Source organism: Eurosta solidaginis, chromosome 2 (assembly GCF_040869045.1).
Source record: "Eurosta solidaginis isolate ZX-2024a chromosome 2, ASM4086904v1, whole genome shotgun sequence".
Lineage (NCBI taxonomy): Eukaryota > Metazoa > Arthropoda > Insecta > Diptera > Tephritidae > Eurosta > Eurosta solidaginis.
The window spans coordinates 304,638,369-304,662,506 of record NC_090320.1 but is presented as its reverse complement, the minus strand read 5'-3'; the positions used below and the strand labels follow the sequence as shown (position 1 = coordinate 304,662,506).

At 34.5% G+C, this 24,138-nt stretch overlaps 1 protein-coding gene across 1 annotated transcript in view; it reads left to right on the top strand.

The window, feature by feature from the left end:
• Positions 1-24,138, top strand: part of LOC137241907 (uncharacterized) — a 140,580-nt gene that overhangs the window by 57,053 nt on the left and 59,389 nt on the right. The gene's annotated exons all lie outside the window — the stretch shown is intronic.

The window sequence follows — 24,138 nt, the reverse complement described above, 5'->3', positions numbered from 1 at the left end:
TTTAAGTAACTTCCCGATAAGCTACAAGCTTGAAACTTGGAATATAGTTCAGAACCTGATGACAATGCAATAACAAGAAAAAAAATCGCCGCTAGGTGGCGCATGGATCGAGATATTCACAAAAATCGTATTTGTGGCCCGATTTGGCTCATATTTGGAACACATAATACATGCAAGAATAGAAATTGACCTGTAAAAAAATCGCCGCTAGGTGGCGCATGGGTCGAGATATTCACAAAAATCGTATTTGTGGTCCGATTTGGCTCATATTTGGAACACATAATACATGCATGAATAAAAAGCGACTTATGAAAAAATCGCCGCTAGATGGCGCAAGGATCGAGATATTCACAAAAATCGTATTTGTGGTCTGATTTGATTTGGTCCATATTTGGAACACATAATACATACATGAATAGAAAGCGACCTATGATGCCCGATTTGGCTCATATTTGGAACAAATATTGCATACAGTCCAGTAGAAGTGACATCAAAATATTTTGGAGTTGGAGGAGGGACAAGCATACGTGGCGCAGAGTCGAGTAAATTCTTTGGAAGGATTATGTATTGAGGACTTAGGTTGTAACAAATTGTCAGGAAAGAGCCCTGTAATAATGAGTCACTAAATGAACTAAATAGAATGAGAAATAACAGGCAATTAAATAAAGACTAAAAACTTGAAAATAAAATAATTAAAAAAAAAATTTTAAGTTAAACGGTTTTATTGAAAGCAATACTTACATGAAGTAATAATAATACGAAAAGCTAGAAAATAATTAGGTAGGTCCTAGGTACTAGTCATCACACTCCTTATCAATCTATGGCGTTGATCAGACAATTAAATAAAAGCGTTGGACTCGTCATATTTCTATTGATAGTCATAAGTAAAACCAACTGAACCTTAATCAGGTTATGCTACGCCTAACAGCAGTGTTAGCAGTTTGTTATCAATGAGATTACGACGGGATATAAACGTGTTGTCCATTTATTATCGACAAGTTTTCAGTTTGTTATCAGTGAGTTACCGACGAAATTTAGTCGAGCTATCGAAGTTGCTATCGATGACAAAGATTATAAACAAGTTACCAGTTCGTTATCGTTAAGTTAATGATTTATTATCGACCATTTATCAAAAAGTAATCGCTTTGCTATCGAAAAGTTGTCGATGCCGATAAAACTTTAATATACGATTTATGAACACCCGTTACCCGTCGATTACAAGCCGAAAAGTCGACGATAATTTCGCTTTCAATAATAATAATTTAAAGAGTTCCAATAATAAACTTTTTTATCGATTCCAAACTACAAAAATTCAATAGAATCCACGCGAAGTAGATTGAAAAAAAAAAATTTAATACAGATACTACTGGCTACTGTAGGAATACTTATTTCATTTGATGTTGTCCAACCTGGTTTACCCTCCGCGTTTTTTAAACAGGCATCAAAAGGCGGATCATATCATTTCCACTGAAACAAAGAATAAGCCTGTCATGTACTACACACCAATACTTTAAAGCACAGTTTGCTTATGGGCTCATAGTGTTTATATAAAACATACCTGGGAAAGGATTTGATCCACCGAAAAAATTTATACCTGCACAACTTTACTAAGAATCAAGATCCTTATGTGTTTCGTAGGCCTAACGGTGTATTAATTTAGATTTTATATTTTCTTTTATATATTTTCTTAAATCGAAGAAAATTTAAAGCACATTTCGGAAAAAAATTTTAAAATTGCAATGCCAACTTTCAGAGACCTAAAACTTGTACTTGTTTTCATAGCTTCAGCTACAAAAAAAAAAAAAGAAAAAAAAGAGATAGAATTTTTTTTCTTTAAAAAAGAAGAATTTAATTGACAAAATTTGATAAAACTTGCCACTGCTATTTTCGTGCACACTGCTGTATGGCCAATACAAAAATTCATTTTTATTAAAGCGAAAGATTTCACTAATCAACTCTTTACATTCTCCCGTTATTTATTATTTGTGTGTTCTTTAATTTAGGGTTATTTTCTTTTTTAAGGCCAAATTACAAATTTCAAATAATTTTAATTAAAAATCGCATTAATAAAGCCTATTAAACAAAACATTTCGAACGTTGGCAAAAAAATGTGTGAGAAAAAACACACAAAAATACGTTAAATTTGTGTAAAAATTGCGGAATCTTTGGCATTGTACTTAAGCGGCTCTGATGGGAGACCCTTTTCAACGACAGCTGAGATCAATACATTTTTTTTAAAGCAAAATTGCACCGTTTTCAACGCCTAAAAGTACGGTGGCATTTTTTTCTTTCACTAACATACAAACAAACAAACACGTATGTTTGTATGTATGTGTGCACTACCATAATTTTGTAACGCATTTCAAATCTTAAACAAAAAAAAATCTGTATGAAATGTCGCAATTTTTTCCATAAAAAACAGTAAATTTTAAATTTAGGGTGATAACCTCCAACTTTTTACCAATTTTTTTATGTGTGTGTGTGTGTATACATGAATTTGGGTTTTTGACGCAGTTACGATTTCTTTTCTTTGCTTTCATGTCGGTTTTTTAGGGGTAGAAACAACCCTCCACCTTGTATCCCTTTACTCACACACACACACACGTAAGCCGTCGTTGATCTTGCATAATTTTTTTTTCTGTTTGTCTCTTTAATGCCGATCGTATTGTTCTCCTCACCACTTCGTACCCGATCAAACGATTGAATGTATTAGAATTTCTCGATTTTTACCCTTGAATTTACCTTAAAAAGTGCCAAAAAAATTTACGCGCAAAAAAAGAAATTTCTAAAGAAAAAATAAAAAATAAGATGGAACGACGAGACATTAATAGTCGCTTCTGAATTGTTTCTTTATTTGTATTATTATTTTTTTTTTTCATTTGATTTCGTAGCCGAGATCAATAATAAATAATCAATTCCGTTCGTATGGCAAGTTGTGAAAAGAGGAAGTTAAGGGATTCGATTCGATTTTGGATTTTGGAATTTAAATCAGTTACTCCTTGTAATATTTTGATCAAATAAACCTCTTGTTTTCCGTTACGTTCGGATAGTTTCTTTTGTGTATCGCAATCAGTAACGTTTTCCTTTCTTTTTTCGTTGGTTTTTTGCGGGAAAAATATGTGCAAAGGGTTTTTTTTTTTTTTATAGTAAAGGATATTTCTTTTTATTTAAACGCACATGTTTTAGTAATCTTAAAGGATCATACGAGCACTATATACATTGGGTACATTATATATTATATAAATAGAGGAATAGTGGATTTATGTAAAATTATTTTGCGCGGCAATTTTGATAACGGCTCAGCAGCAATGCCAGATGTGCAGTCGCAAAAGCCGCGAAAATTTTATTTTCTGCAAAAAGGGTCAATATTTTGCAAAAAAAATATGTTTGCTTTGTCTCAAATGTATGTGCTAAAAAATCATGGAGTTGTAGAATTTGGGTTGGAAAGGTTTTTCTCAATAATGTTCCAGGAGTTGAGCGACACGTTTAAGAATTTTAGCTCAATTCATTTTTATTTAAACTTAATCCCATTCAAAATGCTTGAAAAATCTTTTGATCAATCACAACGCCCAATTGCATCCCGGGGTAAATTCCCACAAGAAACGGTGACCAGGTAACCATGTCTAGAGAATGCTTAAACTATGGAGGGAACACTCGCTGTCTCTTACGTAAGGACAGTAATGAAACATCCAGGGAAGATGCTGATCCCGAGCCCACAAATCAGATTAGACAATGCCTGCAGAGACATTAAAATATGGCTGAAAATTTCGTTAGCCCTCCCGGTATTAGCCTTCCAACTGATTGCAGCTTTTCAGTGCGGCTTCAGACCTGGTAAATCTGTCAATATGCACATTTTCTCTATGCCACAACAAATAAATTTTCGTTCCCATACATAGTGCGGCGGGACTATTTCGAGATAAGAGTTTTACGCGAGATTTGTGGATATTTGCACGTTAGCGATGACGAGTAAGCTCTTGCAGCATCAACATAATCCAGCGGATTCTCAGCCACAACTGCCCGTGGAAGAAGAAGAAGAGGAAAGCACCCAGAGCATTAATCGTCTGGCCAATATCTCTCGATATTGAACAGCTCTTGGTGAGCTTCCACTTTGACTTAGCTTTGTATGCGTAAAATTATCGAATTTCGCCTTTTGCTGCTCCTATGATGCTGCGTGACTGTCAGAAAAGATAGATACCGTGGCAGTTATGTTCCGTAGCTCTGCTTGGAACACACTGCAGTCTGACAGCATGTCGAATAAAGTAGAAAACTCTAGCCAAAGTGAATAGATTCCAGCCCTTGCACCTGAGTTCATCTTAGAGCTGTTGGCGTAGTTTTATATATCATTATAAACTGGAACCCTTCCTTTTTCCAATCACTCCTACTCGGAAGGATAGTGTTAACGCTGCCCTAAAACTGTAGTTTGGGCTTGTGGGCTTAGTACCTGGAAATATTTGTTTAAACACACCTATGTTAAGTTTCTTTTAATTTTTCAAAGTGCTTGCTTTTTGGAAAATTATTTTCACCAAGTAATATTTTCTAACGCTGTTTTCAAAACGGTATAACTTTTTAAATTCTTTTGCAGAGTGATGTTTTTTTCATTCTTAGAATAAAAAGCTAAATAGGTTGCTCGATTTTTAAAATAAGAGGACACCAAATCTATGATGAAAATCAAATATAATGCCAACGTAGCTACAGTAATAAAATCCCGTAATTGAGTTATTAGCATTCCAGGCTATTAATGTATGTAGAGTTTTCTATAAATTGTATTCCCTCCTCAGAGATTTCGCTTGATATTTTGATTGAAGCAGTACTTATACCTTATAGGCGTAAGAGTAGCAACTAATGGGCTAAATACCCTAAATATGTATAAAGGATTCACCGAGGCAGCGTTGCAACTGTTGGAGGCGGACGTTGTAACCGCTAAACCATAACCAAAAATTTAGAATACGGATATCTGCAGTCCTTTGCTGGATATGAATCCAGTACCAGTCCGATTTTTTTAATCGAGTTAGCTTATGCTTCTTATGTTTTCACTAAGGGATGGCTAAAGTTAACGATACCACATAGCGTGAAGGAAAGTAGGAGATTAGTAGCATGAAGTGAAAGGAAGTCCACCGTATGAGAATGATTTTCTTTGCCAGTAATAACAATCTTAAATAGGTCAAATTTATTCAGTATTCGTTGAGAAATACAAATACAAAGATTTTGGTAATTAAAGAATACTTTTTCGTTGTAAGTTATAAGCAATGATGATGTTAATCTGCAAGTTGTATTTTTTTACGACTGCGGTGCAATTATTTTCTCCACCAACCAAAAATTGAAATTTTTTCCCATTTTCCGCTAATGTATTAAAAACAAATCCAAATAAGCTAAATTTTTCATCTACATTCGCACAAATATATACACACTTTCTTTTCACACTCAAGCAACACCCCATTTTCAAAAATCCAGCATATCTGAGCTCAAAAGGCAAGTGCACCAAATCCAATTTCTGCGCATTTACTTATGGGTGGAATTTATGATTTCATTCTTTTATACCTTTTAAAGTGTTTTTATTGGATTTGAAATTTTTTACCGCCACCTTTGTCCCATTAACAAAAGCAACCTCCCCCAATAAATCCATCGCACACGCATTCACACACACACACACAGTGACACATACACAGGCGCATCCGCTTAGAAAGCCTTCCGCTGCCGCTACGCACCGCTCCGTTTTTGCCTGCACCGGTTGCTGACCGCCATCAGTTATTGTTGTTGTTGTTGTTATTATAAAATCATGTACAACACAAAATCTTAACATGGATTATATTCGAAAGTTGCGAACACTGCCTCTGACTTCATTTTTTTCGGGAGTGGGGGGTGTTTGTTGCTTTGCCATTCCATTCATAGTGTCGTTGCTATTGCTGTTGTTGCTGTCAAATGCCATGAATATGAGTGTATTAGTGTTATGTTATTAGGAACTTTAAAGTTGTGCCATGTCAAAGGTTACAATACTCGCTTTTGCAACCAAATAAACGCTGAGGGCGGGTGGTGAGTAATTTTTTTTTTTTGTGTTTGGTGTGTCTTGTTCTCGGTGTTATTACTCAATAAAATATTTTGGGATACCCGCAACCAAAGTGGTTTTAAATTCCATTAAATAAAAATGGCTGAGGGGCATTAAAATGGTTGGAATTGTTTACGCATGTTTGTTTAGTTTATTTAGGTAGAGTGTAAATTCATATTTTTTCACATGTAATGGAATTTGATTAGGTTTTGAAAATTCACACACACATACGCATAATCATACTAACTCAAGCTTTCACGTTGCGTACATGTGTTTGTGTGTGTGTGTGTGTGGGTATTCATTTAAAACTTTCACTTAAGTGGAATAGTAAAATGCAAGTAAAAAATTTTCCTTATGGCTGTAGATATTTTTAAAGAAAGCGACAAGGTGGGAAAAGAGAAAAATACAATGAGAGAAAATTTTTAATCTATAAATAAGTTAAAATTAACAACATTTAATAGTTCCTATATTTTATACGCAAATTTTCCAACTCTCACTTTTACTATAACTTCGACTCTCACTCCAACTCCCACTCCTACTCCCATTCCCACTCTCTCGCTCCATTCATACTTCCAATTCCTCTACCTCTTCCACCTCAATTTCCTCATATATATGGATATGTAATTCTTATAGCAAATATTGGATCCCTGCTACAATAATTACGAAAATTAACTCACTATAAAAATGTTCCTAAAAATCTATGCAGAGTGCGCTTATAAATGAATAGCCCGGTCACATTTCCAAAATTTTATACAGCCAGAAAAATAACCGGCGAGCACGAGAACCTACATCGTCAAGAACGGTTGAATACTTTGGACGCCCATTAGCCACACACACGTGTCTACTTATAAAATGAAAAAAATGTTAGTCAAAAAGCATTAAGCCTCTGTCTAGCTTGAAGTTAACCACCTCCTCTCCAATAACTTACAGATCTCTACAATAGAAATAATTCTCATTTAAAGTCTAGTTTAGAAAATGTCGATTTAAATACCCACCAAGTGCAAGCTTCGGATAACTCCTACCGCTCCGACTAGCAGTAGTGAAAAGGCTCACAGATACCAAAAGAAGTGCATACTTTTGGGCTAAAACGAAACTCATATGAGTCATTTAACAGCTTTTGAAGATGTAAATTGTACTATTAATGAAAGTTGCAGAGCTTCATTGTTGAATTCATCAAAGAGCGAAAGTCCAAATTTACTTCCGTGAAATAAAAGTACGCATTATGAATATCAAGTTTCAAATGCACATACATACATACATACACTTATGTGTTATGATTGAAAAAGGATGAATCAAACTAGTCGCAATGCCTCTTAGAGCTTTATAAATACGACTACTTAGTGCGGAATATATTTGCGAGCGTCTGCCTAATTATTCACGTTTACTATACACTATACATACATATGTACATGTGTATATAATTATTTTTGTAGTGTATACGTTTTAAGTAAACTTTGGCTATGTGAATTAAAGTTTCTCAATACGTCTGTGTGTATATCGAGGTTAGATATGTACTCTCAAAGGCCAATTCGTCTCCCTTTATAAATACTATTTATGGCGATTTCTTAGTATTTAAATTTGTTGCAGCTCACATTCGTTTGTTTCATCTTATTTTCATGCCAACAATGCCCCTGGAAGTATGTTATATTTGCAAGCACATACAGACATACATGCCTATATGCATACATAAATCTTCCGGCTGTATACGCACCCTACGAATTTCTGAGTTTTCACATCTGAAAGTCATGCCAAAATCCCCCTTTTTGGTCCGTCAAACAAACTCAAAGTTCGAAATTTCTTCATTCATTTGCGTTCAGTTCGTTTGTTTTCTTGATTAATTTCCACACGATGCAAAACACGCACACGCCACATACACATGCACACAAACAAACATGCAAACAGATATGCATATAGAATAACTACTCAGCTATAACAACACCCACACCACACCCGCCACATTGCCCGAATAAACTAAATGCAATTTTAATCTTTGTGCGTATGAAAAAGATTTGGTTTTTGGATTGTCCTGAAGGCGATGCTTTCGAGCAACTTCATACTCGCATTTATACATACAAATTTATAAATTAATCTATGCTTGTGTGTGTATGTAGCATGTGCAGGTGTTTGTGTGCATTAGGCTTTGTATATATATACATATATATATGTGTGTGTGTAAGCTTCAAGCAAACTGTCTGGCATGCGTCTGTTTTTGGCAATAATCAAGTTGCACATTGCTTGGAATCTAACCCCCCTCTCCCCCTGTCGGATTGTGATCATCGAGTTTTGTGACAACTTTAATCAGCAAACGAACGCAGAGTTTGGTGAACTTTCTGAATGAATTTACCTCAATTCATTACAAGAAGGGTGGACAGTATGCCAAAAACAATTTGCCTACATGAAAAGAGAAATGTAAATTTGCCGATATTTTTTTTTGTTTATTTGTAATATGGGCTTTACGTAGATAAATTGACAGGTCTACATAGAGCAGGAGGAATGTAATCTCCAATACGGTTTCAATTTTCAAGCTTTAAGTAGCGAATGTGTGCAAGGAATTAAGGAATGTCCGAATGTACTTATTTATGTACGAGGATAATGACCTTTTTTTTTTTTGAAATTTTGAGAATTCCTATTTCTCTTGTATTTTATGGATAAATCACGGTCATATGTTTACTGTAATAACATTTATGTTGGCTAATTTCTGATCCCAATTATGATCAATAAATTAATAAGCATAAATGCACTGGCCGAATTGAAGATGATGACGCGACTGAGAAACTGGCGGGGTACCAATTCCTCGTACTCAAAACGCACGATTCACGGTCTCGTTTCTCCTCACTTTTTTAAAGAAAAGGCGAATTGGTCTAAAAATAAACACAAGCACCTAATGGCCTCGATTAATGAATACTTAGGCCATTTAAAGAGGCAACATCAATTTATAAACTTGATGCTTGGCTACACAATTACGGCATCTCTTTTAATGGCTGCGAAACTCTCTAACCTTCAGGGCTAAGCAAACGACCAGCAAATTGTATTCCCTCTACAGTATACTTAAAGAAATGGTTGGCCGAAGATTCATATCCGTCCAAAGGATTCTAGCACTAAAAACGAATTTCTGTTGTTGGTTTTGCAAAAACGCCACTCCCCGAAATCTTTGAGGAGTATTTTCAATGTTGATATTCCTTTCACCGAAACTAATTAATATGCCCATGTCGAAACGTCTAGGTCATCCCACACCCTTAAGGCTTTACTTCGGGCTTTGATGGTGTGGGTTGGAAATATGCAGCAACAAGGTTACGTTAAAAGGCCTGGCCGAGAAGTTACATGTGAGGTCGACGCTAACGCCATTAATGGGTTTTTTGAGATGCCCTTAACAGTAAGTAACCCTTAAGAATCGAGCCGCATCGTGGGTTCAATAAATTTAAGCATTACAGAGAGCAACCAAACTCCTCCCACTGAGGGAAGGGCAGTGGCACAGGAGATACTGCATGCTTTCTTCCTCCTCAGTATATCTGCAGCTACTTCAGTAATCGTAAGATTCGATTCTCACGATGGCGGCGTGAGTATCTATCAAACAGTGACCAGTGACAGACCTTACCAGAAAGGTAGCCTTGACTTATTAAGTGTTAAAATAATATTGGTGCGTCCTTTTTCATAAGAAGGCCAAACTGTGCCTCCAAATCCAGTGGTCGTAGGGGCAGTGTTGTATGCCTTCGTCGGAGTGAAGAGCGTCGCTTATGCATGGCTCCGTGCTCCTCTGGACGTTTTGTAATCATTTCAGGTTCACCACCTTTGAAATTTCCGGCCACCATACAGTAAAATTGGACGCAAAATGACTGTAGAGATAAAATGTACGACTTTGGGAAAAACCCCACGAGTCATCAAATTATCTTTTACATGATAACAACCCAGTTGTTGCTTTCTTTAGCATGTTTGTTATTTGTAACTGCAGAGCTGTTTCCTATCCAGAATGACACCCAGTTATCGATGAAAGTCAGGCTTTAGCTTCCAACCTTAGGTGGTGTAAGATTTTGCTTTTAGTACCATCTTGTGAAGTGGATCCATTCAGATTTTTCCGGGTTGACCCGGAGAAATGACGCCTGCATTAGATAGTTTCAGGGAATTTTCCTTGCAATACAACATAAATAGCCTCTTCGGAGGCGTTCGCCTTGTGGTCCTCCGTCTTCATCTCCTTGAGGGGTGCCTCTATTTACCAGGCTATGGAGCGTATTTCCACCAAGCTACGTGTTATTCTTTCCGCGAGTAAGCAGTTTGCGTATGAACTTAAATAGGCATGCGTCGGATTATTAAAGGCACCTGTTATATACAAAAATTCCACCAGTGTATATGCTTTGGGGTCGAGCGACCTATCAGTGACAGATGACAGAAAGTGATGATCAAATTCCATTGATCCATCTTTAATATATTTGTGCTGAGCTTGCGGAAGAAGAAACGGGTCCGTCGATAGAGTCTTCCAGAATTCTAACTAAAGTTTGAGTGAGAGGCTTTCTACGCCTTTGGTATAAAGCATACATTTACCTCACTGCCTTAACCAAAAGTTCTTAACAACCCAGTCTAGCTTCGTTTCATCTGTTATTTATTTTCTTTCACCAGTCATGCCGAGAGTGCTACTCCGCTGAATTGGGTAACAGGCACATCTTCGCATGCTGTAAAGTGTGCATACAAAGGCAGGTTTATAGTGTCTGTGTTGGAATCGGTCCGGGTGCCATCCAAATTCTGAGCGCAATCAAGAGGCAGGTGTTATAAGCGGAACTATTTTGGGATCACTTCATGACTGCTTGACATCATCACGAGACTCTCTGTGGATAACTCGGAAAAATGTTTTCAACATTATTTCGGGAATAGTTCAATATTCCTTCCAAACAAATTCGGGATCAGCAGCATTTCGGGCCTATTTTCGGTATCACTTCAGTGCTATTTCCAAATTGGCTAAAGAGTAGCAGGAACAGGAAAATTATGTAAGTCATTTCAGTCCTAGAAATTTCCTGATGCAGTGTGCCAGCGAATTAGAAAGGTTTGTTTTATTCCAACACTTTCATGCAGCCAAATTCTGTAAGAAGATTTATTAAAATTTTTTTTTTGTTATCTTTCATTATGTATAAGTTTTGGTCCCGAAAAAAATGTGATTTATATAACATAAGCACGCTAATGCTCTGATGTAAAAATATTAGGGGGACTCATGAAAGCATATAAACTTATAAGGTGTAAAATTATATCCATTTACACACGCTGTTATATGAACGCACCTAGAAATACTCTTGATAAACTTGATTGTTTATCAGCTGTATTATTGCCAAACAAAAATTTTTTGATTGTTATACAAATTACAAAATGCCAAGATTAAGTGAAAAATCAAAACTAAAACGTCTTTACTAAGATATTCTTGTAAATGACTTGCTGATGTTGGAGATTTCTGATGAAAATGCCTGCTGTAGTGTCTGCAAGGTTGCATTCCTTTGAGTTTACCGCGTTTACACAATGAAGGGTACGCGTAAATTTATACAAATTGTGTAAATGATTTTCCATACAAAATTTGACAGCTCGTTTACGCACTAGATAAATTTATACGTTTACACACTTTATAAGGCATTTATACGGTTACATGAGTCCCCCTATTGTTCATGCCTGAAACAGATAAAATATTTGACAGTTCATGGACTCCTAAAAGTAAAACAATATTTGAGTTGGCTGACCCTACGAACAGGTACTCTGCTACACATACATACATACAAACACCAATATACTAATTTGTTCATAAGTATCTAAACAAATTATTGTATTAAGTTTCAATTAAACGATTTTTGTGAAATATATGAATATTTCTTGTTACCAAGGGCCGTGAACAACATGTGTATGTGTAAATACACACATGCATACATACATACATGCATTCGCACATATTTAGGTTCTTATGTAAATGGCTTTCAATCGAATTACGCAAATCAAGTGTAATGACATGTTTAGCTTCTTTAACGTATAAATATGTATGTATATATGTATATGTTAGTACATACATACATACACATATGTAATTAGTGTAGAATCTATTTTTGTTTAGATACATATATAAATAAGCTGCAGTGCAGTTCTCTTAACCCTCGGTTCATTGACAACTTTGACCAGTTTGCATAATTCAGCTAGAAGGGCAAAAGTTTCATATACTTAAGTAATTATATACATACATATGTTAGTTATGCAGGTGTACATTAGTTCACGAATGTGCATACTCATTCCAATGTCAACGTAATTAGATTACTGAAATTAAATTTAATTAATTAATTTCAATAATTGCAAAGTGCAATTACTGTTTTTGTGAAAAGTTTCTATATATAGATATATATGTACATATGAATAAGAATTCATTGAAAACTAAAATTTTTGCTTAGTATATTTAGCTTATATTATTACAAAACAAAATAAATTGTTTAATAACTTCGAGAAAATTTAAACAACGAGAAATCATGACGAACAAGGCGACAGCTGGGTTAATTATACCTTGTAAATCTCTCCAAAGCCTTTTCTCCCGGAGGTGGAACTCTAAATCGCACTCCTGTGATGGTTGAACTGTTACAAACACATACAGCCAAAGCCAGGTTTCTTTGCAAAATTTTTTCTTTGGACATTACATAGTTTGTATGTTAGATTCTACCTAAGCTATGCTTTTGTTGTTGGCGGGTCAGCTTTTTTAAACACCTGATTTGCTTTGTTCTATTTGAAGAAATGCAAAGAATTAAATAATGGTCCGTTTTGATATCACATTGTTTAAATTTTTCCCAAAATAATGAAATACAAAAAAACAAGTTTTCTTTAAAAAATTATTTCATATATTAAAAGCAGTAAACGGAACTTCTCGCTTATTAATGACAACGAATTAGTTTATGTAACTTTTCTTTACCTGAAATGTTCTCGATGAAGCTACACAGTGACTTAATGAGATAATTAGTCAAGTTTTCTACTTTAAAAAGACAATCTTAAATACAAAATCCAAAGTCTTAATTATCTCGTTATAGCTATATTGAATTCCCCTGGTATAAATTTGCTTTGATTGAATGCCTAATTGAGTCAAAAATTTAGTTGGCCTTGCTTAGTGTTTCGGATTTTATTGTAAACGTTACAAATGACAATCAGAAATTAATTATTTTCAATAATTATCAAAAAATAGAAAGACACCCAAAAATATTCAAAATTTTATTTTCGCTGCATTTGCAAGAAAAGATAATATAGATTTTAAAAAAATAGGCATGCATTTTATTTTGATCATCTTTATAGTTAAGGAGGAAACGGCTACTCTCCGTTTTAAAAATTTTTTATAAAAGCGTAATATTTTTTTTTGAAATGCTGTTGTTGTTTGTTTTGTGTGCTTAATAATATTACCGGGCTGCAATACATATACACATGATTCTATTCTGAAATAATTTTTCTTCGAGTTATGGCTCGCGAAACATAGAAAATTGCTTAGTCATAAAAGGGGCGGTGCCATCCCCATTTTTTTAAATTTTAAGTTTTTCCAATTTATTGTTATAAATCCACGTGGGAAATAAAATACCATTGATATAAAGTTCTTTTTTATTTTATTCGTCCACGACCCTTTTAAAAATCGTTTATCTCAAAGTGGGTGTGGTCCTTAACCGATTTCGTAAATTTTTCTTCAAAGTATTCCTTATAGTAAAGGAAACCTCTCTGACGAATTTTGTTACGATAGGTTTAACGATTTTCGATTTATGATTAATAATATATGTAAAGTTGATTTTATCACAAGTGGGCGGTGTCACACCCATTTAAAATTTTTTTTTTTTCAAATTTTTATCAAGAATTTCAATATCAGTTCACACGTCAAATTTCAACATTATAGGTGTATTATTAACAAAATAATCAGGTTTTTTGTGCTTTGCAAAATGTTATATATATAAAAGGTGGGCGTGGTTATCGTCCGATTTCCCTCATTTTTAATTTCAATCTATTCTGGAGCCAGATAAGCTGGTGTACCAAATTTGGTGAAGATATCTCAATATTTATTCAAGTTATCGTGTTAACGGACGGACGGACATTGCTCAATCAAATTTTTTTTCGATACTGATGATTTTGAAATATGGAAGTCTATATCTATCTCGATTCCTTTATACCTGTACAACCAACCGCTATCCAATCAAAGTTATAATACCCTGTGTACAATACAGCTGGGTATAAAAACAATATGGCTTAATTGAGCGCCACTACTGAATAATTATGTTGAATTATGTTATCCCCAACTGTAAATAAAACTTATTACGTTTTCTTTTCTGAAAATAGTGTCACCCTGTCGGTTCTTCTTCGCTCCTCAGTGGGTTTGTGTGTTCCTTTCACAAAAATAAAGTGCTCCCTGCTTTAAAATGTCATTTGATACAATTGATAGAAAACCTCTTTGTGATCGCAAAGCTATGTATATAAAATCCGCATATGGAATAAGCGTTAAGATTATAAGGATTTTTTTTTTTTCACAAACACGAAACGGAGGTCTCGTTGGAGGTTCCACCATTTCCATGGATAATAGAAATAAATGACTCGAACAAAATGTTATCTAGGATTTAAATTTAAAAAGACTTCAATTGACGGTTCTGCAGTAACAAACCATAACTGGATGTTAGGAAAACCAATTTTAAGATCGTATCCAAATTGAAAAATAAAGATTTTGGAAAAATTTATCTGGAAACTATGAATACAAAAATTCATTAAATAACAATGTTTAAGTATTTAGGAATTCAGATTTACAATTATTTAAAGTATAGTATATCCAAGTTGCAAAAATAGGATTTTGGGTGAGATCATATGAATATATCAGTAAAAAATATAAGTTAGAAGTTTACAGATCCATAATCAAGTCACACTTCTTATACTGCACCGTGAAATATCACTGAAATTTTTGAACTACAAGACCATTGCTGACTAATATTGGGACTCGTATCGGGAACTGCTTATTACTTGCATATTTCTAATGTATACGAATATAAATGATATGTGTATGTTTGTAGGTTAGTTTTTCTATTTTTAATTATAATGAAATTTTTTGCACAAAATTCATTTTTTTCACTAAAACCTCTGTGAGCTTTGCTGAGCTGAGTATGAAAGAACTGTGTGGCTCAAAACACCTCCCATTTTTTGGTTATAAGAAATTTTTTTTGGTCATGTGCTGAGTCATGGCTGGGCTAAAAAATTTAAAGAAACTGACCATCTTATTTTGAGTAGCCAAGGTGGTTAGCTTAATCCCCAATCCCAATTCTAAATAATCTTTTCAAGGATGATGAAGAAAATCCCCAGAAATAATTATTTATTGTTGGCCTGGTAAAATTTTAGAACTGGTTCTACTAGCAACGCCGCTCCGAAAATAAATATTCATATATGTAATATATAACTAAAGGAAAAAAAAATTATACTAATTGCTGTATACCTGAACATTTTTATATTTAAATTAATATTATATATAACATATATCTACTGTGCTTATAAGGCAGTATTAAAAAACGTTCAGCGTAAACCACGATATGAATGAATTTTGCAAGGCAGTTTCGGTGAGAAAACTTTTCCCACTCATCTAAGGTCAGCATTTTACATATTACCTATGGCCCACGAGAATATTGAAGTTCTAAACATTTTTCAATTACAAAAATTTCTAATACATATTTTAAGGTCGGGCAATTAATGCAAAGCAATGCAAATGCAATGTTGAACGTTAGTTTTTTTTTTTTAAATACGGTCTACTGTTTATTTGTGCATTAATTTCAACACAAATAAATGGAGAAAAATCAATACAGAACACCTTTCAACTCACCAAGGAGCGACTTTAATTATTCTAGCAAGCATCTACATGAGAACTTGAAAGGGCCACACGGCAACAACAACAATAACAAAAATCGGCAACTGCAGATTTTACATTTTATTGCTATGAAAAACGACTCAATTACTTTGATACTTTATGCATAAGCCACACCCATTCTCATAAATACGAACACAAACATACAAAAAGATATGTAAATATATGCAGAATGCACACACACACGATTACACACAGCATCTTGCATCCACAGAACTGAATTGAGAGCCAAGTTTGTGTAGTTGCAATTGGGGCTATGAGCATCCCTACAAACGGCTGGCTGGCTGTTGCAAGTCATCATGAAAGCCATGAAAGGCGCATAAATGGCACCTCACGCTAACGAGCCATATGCAACATATATACAAACAAACATAACAGTTATCTATACATAGCCATACTCACTTCGTATGCTAATCAAAGCGGCATTTGCGAACGGGTCAAGCGAAATATGCCGAATGCTGAGACTGAGCTGAGTGAAAGAGAAAAAATAAGTTGAGCACACATATGTACGCACAGACGACACTTAAGCTAGTATGCATTTTCCTGCAAGCAGTTTGTTGTTTATTCGCTCTGTGCCACAGCGAGCCAAAGGGGAGCAAGACAGCATTCCAATTAGAATGCAGCCAAAGAACAATAAAGAGCCAAGTAAAAATAGCAATCAAATACAATCCACAAGAGAATCGAAATGCACTCTGCATTACAAAAGAGCAAGAGTACAACTGAGAGGGAGAGCATATTAACACGAGAGCATATAGCGGTATATTTGTGTTGAGTCAGTGAGTGAGTTTCCATGCAACATTTGAGCGCTGAGTAGCTAACAACCCAATGGAGCAGAGAAAGGACGAATGGTGAGACCTAAAAGAGCATACTAACATATTTGTGTGTTTGTGTGTTTGATTGTCTGAATGAATGTGCTCAGAGTCAGGACAAAGCATATGCTACACACACACGCACGCATATTTCTGTATGCTAAACATACGAATGGCTTTGCAAAGCGCATTTCATGCATGAAGGCAGTGTTGCAAATGCGTTGATTGCACTCACACAAACACACATCAGCACAATCGAGTTTTTTCTACTCATACCTTTTATATTTTTTGTTTTTATTTGCGTCTATGTTCTTTAGTAGCGACAGCAAACGGATTTTAGATTTTCATTTATTTACATTTACAAAATTGAAAATCTTATATGAAATTGACTCAAATGCTTTGTTGTTGCTGCAAGTATGGCTTTAAGAAGTTTGTTTGTGTGTATGTACGACAGGCATATGAGTATGGGAAAGTGTAATGTTGTGCGGTGCGGTGCGGTGGCCAACTGTCATCTGTGTTGCGATTCAGTTGCATTTCTAATGCGCACACAGCAAGATACTTTTTTTGGTAGAGAGAACGGCGGCCACATTTGCGTGTTGAACCAAAACGATTGGACAAATTGCAATCGTCCTTTTGCGGGCGATGACCACAATAAATCGTGAATTATGAATATTCATAAAAAATTTCAATTAATTTAAATATTGTGTTGTAAATCGAATCTTTAATTTGATAAAGAAATTAACAAAAAAAAAGCAAACTTTGTTTATGTTGTGCTTGTGTATAAATTTTGTAATTTGTGTAAAATTACTTTGCTTTAATAAAAAACAATGATGGTGATACAACAACAAGCACTTTGGAACACCACACCGGCACAAACAGCCACTTCACCATCAGTGGTGACCAATGACGAGCAATCAAATAGTGAATTACAATTACAACAACGCTTGACAGTTAGCCAAAATACTGATTTGTGTAATGAACGAATTTTTATAAAAAGTGAACCAACGGAATTTGCACAACAAAATATTGAAGATGAAGCACCCACGGATTATCATCAGTCGAGTATGTTTTTAAATTAATGATTGTTAAGAGCTCAGGACGGATAGGTATATTTACAACGAATCCTTCGACTCTGACAGATGAGGGCACCCTATATAAGGTTAACTTAAAAAAAATGAACTTTTCGGTTCACTTTGCCAAGCACAAACACTGTGTAGCAGGACCGTGCTTAAACTACGCATTGACCTCATCTGTCAAAAACAAAGTATTGTCGAAGGACTCATTGCATATCCGTCTTAGTAACTTAGAAAATTTAAGTGTGAAATCTTTGTACTAATTGGTCATTGCCAGCGTTTTGAGCGTAGCCTATATCGCTTAAGTGCCGAGACCCTGGTGTGCGTCAGTACAAGAATATGTAGAACTTTTAGGTCTTATTTGCAACATACCACAGGTGCGGGGAAAATACTACATTGGGAGCTTAATTTATAGGAAAGCAATTTTGCTTTGAAACGTAAACCAGAAATGTTAAATGAATTGTGTGACGTTTTATATTTTGAAACCAAATATGGTTCACTCTGAGTATCACTTTTGAACTAAGTAACCTTGCGTACTGCAAAATGACTGGATTTAAAGATAACGGTGAACATGTCCTTAGGCATTGTGCAATACTTTGTAAAATGAGCACGCAAAATTATTTCCTGGAAGGGAAACGCCGCAGTCATTTTAAAAATATGTACAATGTTTCGAGCTTGGATAAATCTTTGTTGTAGCCAAAATAAAATAAACAGTTTAAGAAGGATTAAAATCTGAACCATTCACATCATAGTACATATCAGGTAGTTCCATTCCCAGCAATAAATTTTGTACGTAAATCTCATTAGAATCTATATTCTGCGGTCCTATCCGCATATACATAAGTACTAAATAAAAAATTTCTAGTGAATTTAATTACAATGATATTTAAGTCTAGGCTCTTCAATCTGAGAATCGCCACTTGTTATTTTTCCTACAAATTCGTGAAAGCTTTCGACTTTGAATTATATCATCTAAAAGGCGACATATCAAACAGATGCGCGGTGATTTTCGCTTGGCCAGTGAGCTGGCATACATGTCGTTTTCCCGACGGTCTTGTGTGCCGAAATGCGATGAAAAATGTAAATACAGTTCTATATGCTGCAGTGACTAAATCCTTATGGCCGCATCACAATAAACTTTTTATATATTTTAATGGAGAACTGCAGAACGACTAGTGCCCAGCGCCAGCTGACATACAAAAGTTGGCAACCTTCAGCTTTTGCTATATGTAAAGCATAAGAAGAAAAATTCGCCACATTATGCCATTATGCTTATAAAACTGATTACATTTAACATATTCCTACTTAAAATTTCTTTAAATCCGTTTTAGCTCCACAGTGAGCTCGTTTCCATTCTGAATCTTAGCTTCACCACCGGCCAACTCTATGTTATTTTTTGTTGCATTGTTTAAAATTTTAAGATTGCCATTCGAGGAACTTTACTTAATTTTCCTTGTAAATCAATGTTTCTTCATATAGTATTTTTGTAGAATCCATTAAATATATAGTTATCCAGATGATTCCAATAAGCATTATTCTATCGTCAAATCAGTCAACTTACCGAATGCTCCTGATGTGGAACATCTCTATACATAGATCTTTTCCAGGCGACTTATGTCATCCATTTAGATCCCTTCAATGTAAGCATTACAAACTGCAGATATTTTTTACTCCTTTCCTATAAACGGATTAGAGATTGTACTTCGCCAACGGATCTTTTATTTGATAAGTTGGCTTGGCAGTTATATTTTTTTTTTCTATCTTTATTTAATCATTTATATCTCGCTTATACAAGATCAAAGTTTGGAATACTACCATAAAACAGTACATGACACTGTCCTTGCCATTCCCTGCCCCTTCATAAACATTTATTTATAACATTAAATAAGAAGTGAAAGTTTCTTAGAGTTGGAAATACATATTTTATGAAGGGTCTTGATCAGACCGATCTCGTCATAAGGCAGATATTCCATATCGTCGATGCTTTGCAAAACCGTCTATCGACAAATTGCTCAATTACATATATACCACCATGTGCAAACTTCAGAATTCTTAGCTCTAAGCATTAAAGCTCTGTTCTAACATATTTAGAAAAAAGATAACTCAGGGAATAAAGTCCTAAAGAAAAAAAGTTGTATTATAAGTTTTCCAACTCTCCTTTAAAATTTAAATGCCGTCATATAGGCGGCTTTGCAAAAGCATCGACGATATGACGATTTTTCCAACGACAGGCGATGTTGAAAAAACTAAAAATAGTGTTCTGTGGATTCGTCAGCATTTGACACCACGCAGGGCAAGCAAAGTGACGGCCATACAATCGGTCAGCTATATGTATGTAATGTCGTAAATCTATCTATATAAAAATGAATTTGTGCGCGTTAGTACTTTCAAAGCTGAAAACGGCTGTAACAATTTTAATAATTTTTTCTCGGTTATTTTCGATCTGATTCGGGGATCATTTGCTCAAAAACAGTGTGACTGATTTCAATAATTTTTTCTTTCCTTAATTAAAGAGAACTAAGTGTTCATTGAAATGGGGGTGAAAGTGAGAATAAGAGGTAAAAACTGCTTAAAAGTTGTGCAGATAGATCAAAGCTAGGACAGAGCAACGTTTGCGGGGTCTGCTAGTTTTATACTAAATGGGGCTAAGAAAAATTTGTGTGTAATATTGCATTCATTAGATTCTCTACTTATTAGTTCTTTTATATTTTGCTTAAATATGACATTTTAAAACCGACAGCCCAGAGAGGGCGATCTTATTCGTGCCTTTCACACTCAAACGATGCTCACACTAATAAGTGCTTAAATCCAATAGCCTGTCGAAAGCAAATACATAATTAGAGAATTCCCAAAAGTACTGCATTCATGGTAAAGTTTTGAGTTGTTTTTATGATTTTAAATATATAATTCTATCTTCTCTGTGAATCCCCTAAATAACTTTTTCATTGAAGAAGTCAAGCAAAACTGAACGTCGATTGCTTAGCGGATATTCACATAAATATTCCATTGTATCTTTAGTTAATGATTCTAATCAATAAATTTCAGTATTAGAGGCATTTTGAAGCATCGAATATATATTAGGATACGCTACTGAGATGATCTAACTGACTTAGCAGCTTTCAAAATTCACATTAAAATAATATCTTATACCTAAAATCTACAAAAATTGGCTTCGGTTTATAAAGTTGGAGGTAGTTAGTTTCATCTGGAAGAAATTTAATTTAATAGTAAAGACATCACCCTTAAAGGTTTTGCGGCTTAAAGGCGGGAACTCTCCGAACTTTTTTCCATAACTTACGAAATTCGCAAATGGAGCTTTTCACGTCAAGTGTTCCCACTTGAAAACTCTCCAGAAGTCACTAAAGTTACTGAAATTATTGTCATTGTAGAGCACAATATCTGAACAAAACGAGTGATCGGAATATCAACGGATTGCCAGGGTGCAGACTTTAAAATTTTGGTTTTTTCCTAGAACTTTTTTTCAACAAATATTTAGACCACCAAATTTCAACGTACAAAAATAGTTTAGATGATTCTTGTAGCATTTATTCCGAACTTTTCAAAAAATATATCAAACAAAATTTTAAAGCTGAATAACGTAAAATCGAAACAGCTGTTGCTTTGTACGTCTTGATGTAGAGTTCTTTCAATTATTTCTCAAAGATTAATAAAGTAGAAATTTGATAGAGCTGCTTAAAATAATGAGAGTTTATCTTAAGTTTAAATTAACGACCAAACTAAAAAACCATATCAAAAACCAGGACATATGTTATAAAATAACTCCGTCGTCTTGGCAAATATTATAAGCTTTCTAGGACCTATGCCACTTGCTACTTCTAGATCTGCCGTATCACTCCTAATAGCTGGAGTCTTGGCAGGCACAAGCACAAAATGTGCTTGATCGTTTTCTCCTCCAACAAGCTTAATTTAAAGGCATGTGACGCCAGAAGACAGTCAGTTCCTTCTCCTTCTCTTTCCCATCTATCCCCACCTATAATCTCATAATGTACATTTCACTTGTTTTAACAAAAATGCCTTCTAATCCCCACATACTTGTATATAAATTTATGACACATACACACACGCATACATATGTAGATACATGCAATATTTGGAGCATCGCAAATAATGAGTCTTTAGACAAAAATAAAAAAAATATATGCCTTTTCAAAAAAGAAACCTTTGCACTTTGCATTATCCTTTTCCCATAAGGATATGGACATTATTTACACAGCTCTTTTTTCGATTTGGAAATAAATTAAATGCATAATGAGGTTCCACCCTAATGCAGCGCAGCAAAATGTTGAACAGAAAACCTGAGAAATGGCAACAGAAATTTAACGCAAAATATACCTGAAAAAGACAACCCACCGAGCGTCTAATCATAAATTACGTTTTTTTTCCTTTTTTTGTGCCCAATGCAGATGCTCACAACAACAACAAAAGATATTCAAATAATGCACTTTAATGCTTTGATCTCCAAGGAACGATTGCAAAATAGAATTTGCCTTTCCTACCTGTGCGCACCAAAGATGAGAATACAACAAGTACGATGGGCAGCAGACGTGTAACAATTCAAATAAGGATGTTTGTGTATGTATGTGTGCGTGTGTGCGGTTATTCTAATGGCGTTCTTTGCTGCATGCTGACTCCCTGCAGTTACTTACTTTGCATGCGAACTCAAATTGTAAGAAAATTTTTTGCTGAAACTGCTGTTTCCCACAATTTCATAAAGGTTTTTATTATCTCTTTTAAATATTTTTATTTTTTTTTGATTTTTGTATGGGAGGTCAGCCCAAAAAAGGAAAAAATCCAGCTGATTTTGCATTTGTAGCAGGAAAACAATTAATTTTCTTCTTATTGTCTGCCGGCTTAGTAAAATAGATGTTGTTGTTGTTTTTGTGCTGAAAGTGGTCATCTAGCTGGGATTATCTTTTCCAGCTATAGAAGCGGACAATGCAAATTTCAGTAATTGCTGCTAAGTAGTGGGCGCTAATGCCACGTATTCTTTCAAAGTATTTTCAACCAAAAAAAAAAAAAAAACAACAAATTTTTTGAAAAGCGCATTAGAGTGTAAAAGAATAGAGCTCAATTGACTTCCTTAGCTAAAGTCAATATTTGGTCAAATCCAAATTTTCTTATTTCTATTTTTGGTTAAACTATTTGAGAACCATAGTACACAGTGTCATGCAACAACAAATCACTTGGTTTTTCTTTTTATACTCGAATAATGCCCCAACATTGATAGCGAGGCGTCTAATCCGCAAGCAAATAACTGTAATATGCAAAGGCACCTCTATATATCTACTTAATCGGAAAAATATACGTTACGTGAGTGAGAATGTGAACACACATATACACAAACATAAATGTACAGTGCCTTCCTATTTATAAGGCCGAGTTACAACGCTCACAGAGTATATAAATTAATTTTTGTTGGCATAATTGTACATCGTAACGGCATATACTAATCGAGATTAATATAAACTTCCACTTATCGAAAGAATCAAGGTGAAAAGAGAAATTAATTAAGCCATGTTCGTCCGTCCATCTGTAAATTCAATCACTTGAGTAAATCTTGTAGTTTATTAATGAAATTTCAATGGAAAATCGTAAATTATCGCCGATTTTTGAATTGCTCTCCACATTGACATTAACGACAATATATTTTAAATATTTCACACCAACGTACCAGGCAAGAAGAGTTTGAAATTAATATCAGCTTAGGAAAAAAAAAGTTTGCCTAAAAAAGAAAGAAAAGAATTAAAAACCAAATAAGCATCAACACTAGTTTCCTTAGTAATCGTTTTTTTATTCCTGAACGTTGAATAGCAAAAAATGCAGAATGTTCACTTTTGGAAATAGACCAACCCTGTAGGTACCTGAAAGGTGTAAATGTTGCGTAATAATAAGACATACAAACAGGAATATCCCGTACAATCAATTTTATTTTTACACTATAATGTTTCTTCGATTGAACTTAGTTTATATTTTTTGTGTTATTTTAATTAACCTTGATTCAAGTACCACCAAATGCAGCTTTTGTCTTTTTTTTTTTCAAATACTACCAGTTTTTTTTTTTTTTTTTTTTAATTTCATCTGAGTCAAATTCGCTGATTTTTTGCTGTTTCATACAAAGGCATGCTAATTTTTTAGTTTTATAACGCACAAACATATATCTTAAAATGTATGTATGTACATGAAAAAGTCTTAGTTTTCCTTAAGTTAAGGTCGCAAACTGAAAAATGCACACGCATGAAGGATTGACGGATTTGGATAAAGTTTTGAAGGGGATGAAACCATTTCGTATTTTCTGGGACCATTTTGGGACTACCTCGACACCGTTTC